The sequence below is a fragment of the Hyla sarda genome, unplaced genomic scaffold (assembly GCF_029499605.1).
Source record: "Hyla sarda isolate aHylSar1 unplaced genomic scaffold, aHylSar1.hap1 scaffold_728, whole genome shotgun sequence".
In the NCBI taxonomy this organism is placed as follows: domain Eukaryota; kingdom Metazoa; phylum Chordata; class Amphibia; order Anura; family Hylidae; genus Hyla; species Hyla sarda.
The window spans coordinates 106,344-109,685 of NW_026610749.1; positions in this window are offsets into that span (position 1 = coordinate 106,344).

Sequence of the window (3,342 nt, forward strand, 5' to 3'; positions counted from 1 at the left end):
ATTATTTCTTCGCTCTGCTCCCATCCTAATAAGCCTGTCAGGCTAGTAGCACACTGCTGGACCTGCGTATTCATGCAAATGAATATCCGCATTTGGCCAGCATAAAGTTTTACCACAAATTTGTGTGGTTTTAGATGTTTTTAGTGTCTGAAAATATCACTTTTTCTTGCACATAACAAACAGCTGTCATCATTTGAGTGCTGTGCTGCCTTGAGGTAAAACTACATGTTTTCCACTGCTATGTGTATCTGTACTCAAATATTAAAATATTACCAATAAAATACAAATTCAGTTGAGGTGATGAAAAGGAAAAATAAAAATATATAAAATAGTCAGCAAAAAAGAATGGTCCATCTTGTCCCCCTTCAAACTATTCAATTTTGTTTTATCTTAGTATAGATATCTGTTTATCCCCAGCATTCTTGCATTTCCATATTGGGGCTTTATCAGCCACATTTGTTGGAAGTTTGTTCTTAGCATCTACTACTTCTTCAGTCAAATAATATTTTCTCATGTTGTTCCTGATCTTTCACCCAGTTAAACGCAGATTATTCTTTCTCATTCTCGTGTTTATTTTTTATTTTTTTATTAAACCATTGCCCTCCTGAACCATATTTAATGCTTTAACGTCTGGAAAAGGATCTGCAGAGAACAGGAAGTGCCATTTTATAATTAGGCTTAGTGGCCGGAATGAAAACTGTAAGATTTCAGGATTATTTTATTTATTTATTTATTTTCAAAGTAAAAGCTTAACAAAAGGAAGAAAAAAAGTATTATCAAGCAAGTCAAAGTGCAAAATGTCATGGACATCAAAACAAGTAAACATGTGCATAGAAACAATTAGACATGGAGAAAGAGGAGGCCTCAATGTCTATGACAATGAGAACTGAGGACTAACAAAGCAAGCGTTCGTATGGACAAATGGATGCAGAAAGAAAAAAGATCACAAAAAAATCTTGAAAAGTATGTTTTTACATAGCATATAAAACTGTATTTTTACAATAAGTCTTTTTTTATGATGCATTCCCTTTAAAAGTATGATTTTGTACAGAGCAGATACGCAGTGAAAACTTAGATTCAGTTTAAAGGGGTAGTCCAGTGCTGAAAAACGTATCCCCTATTCTAAGGATAGAGGATACGTTTTAGATCGCGGGGGGTCTGACTGCTGGGGCCCCCGTGATCTCCTGTAGGGGCCCCCGGCTTGCTGGCCAGATAGTGGGTGATGACTACCGCACGAAGTGGCAGCCGACACGCCCCCTCAATACATAGCTATGGTAGAGCCGGAGATTGCCAAAGGCAGCGCTCCGGCTCTGCCATAGAGTTGTATTGAGGGGGCATGTAAGCCGCCGCTTCGTGCGGTGGTCAACACGCCCCCTTCCCGTATAGGCCCTGTACAGGAGATCGCGGGGGGCCCAGTGGTGGGACCCCCCTCGATCTGAAACTTATCCCCTATCTTTAGGATAGGGGATACGTTTTTCATATCTCCTTTAATTGACTATCGATTTCACCTTTTTTAATGGCAGAGTAAAATCTTATAAGTTGTGGATTTGACAATAGAATAAAATACACACAAAAAAAATTCGATAATGTATAAATGAGGTTTTATAACCTCATATGCATTACTCTGTACAGCTCGCAACAAGTCTGTCAAGTGTAAACAGAGCCTTAAAGGGGTACTCCACTGGGAAAAAAATTTTTTAATCAACTGGTGCCAAAAAGTTAAACAGATTTGTAAATGACTTCTATTAAAAAATCTTACTCCTTCCAGTATTTATCAGCTGCTGTATGTTCAAGAGGAAGTTATTTTCTTTTTTAATTTCCTTTCTGCCTGACCACAGTGCTCTCTGCTGACACATCTGTTCCTTATAGGAACTGTCTAGAGTAGGAGCAAATCCCCATAGAAAACCTATCCTGCTCTGGACAGTTGCTAAAAGGGACAGAGGTGTCAGCAAAGAGCACTGTGGTCAGGCAGAAAGGAAATTCAAAAAGAAAGGAACTTCCTGTGGATTATAACAGCAGCTGATAAGTACTGGAAGGATTAAGCATTTTTAATAGAAGTAATTTACAAATCTGTTAAAGTTTCTGGCACCAGTTGATTTAAAAAAAAAAACATTTTCCAGTGGAGTACCCCTTTAACCCCTTAACGACGCAGGACGTATATTTACGTCCTGCGCCGGCTCCCGCGATATGAAGCGATGTGCGGTATTAACCCTTTAGAAGCGGCGGTCAAAGCTGACCGCCGCTTCTAAAGTGAAAGTGAAAGTGACCCGGCTGCTCAGTCGCGCTGTTCGGGATCGCCGCGGTGAAATCGCGGCGTCCCGAACAGCTGACCGGACACCGGGAGGGCCCTTACCTGCCTCCTCGGTGTCCGATCGGCGAATAACTGCTCCGTGCCTGAGATCCAGGCAGGAGCAGTCAAGCGCCGATAACACTGATCACAGGCGTGTTAATACATGCCTGTGATCAGGATGAGAGATCAGTGTGTGCAGTGTTATAGGTCCCTATGGGACCTATAACACTGCAAAAAAAATGTAAAAAAAAGTGTTAATAAAGGTCATTTAACCCCTTCCCTAATAAAAGTTTGAATCACTCCCCTTTTCCCATAAAAAAATAAAACTGTGTAAAAAAATAAATAAATAAACATATGTGATATCGCCGCGTGCGTAAATGTCCGAACTATAAAAATATATCATTAATTAAACCACACGGTCAATGGCGTACGCGCAAAAAAATTCCAAAGTCCAAAAAAGCGTATTTTGGTCACTTTTTATACCATTAAAAAATGAATAAAAAGTGATCAAAAAGTCCGATCAAAACAAAAATCATACCGATAAAAACTTCAGATCACGGCGCAAAAAATGAGTCCTCATACTGCCCTGTACGTGGAAAAATAAAAAAGTTATAGGGGTCAGAATATGACATTTTTAAATGTATAAATTTTCCTGCATGTAGTTATGATTTTTTCCAGAAGTGCGACAAAATCAAACCTATATAAGTAGCGTATCATTTTAACCGTATGGACCTACAGAATAATGATAAGGTGTAGTTTTTACCGAAATATGCACTGCGTAGAAACGGAATCCCCCAAAATTTACAAAATGGCGTTTTTTTTTTCAATTTTGTTGCACAATTATTTTTTTTTTCCGTTTCGCCGTGCATTTTTGGGTAAAATGACTAATGTCACTGCAAAGTAGAATTGGTGATGCAAAAAATAAGCCATAATATGGATTTTTAGGTGGAAAATTAAAAGGGTTATGATTTTTAAAAGGTAAGGAGGAAAAAACGAAAGTGCAAAAACGGAAAACCCTTGTGTCCTTAAGGGGTTAAAGAAGTTATCTCAAG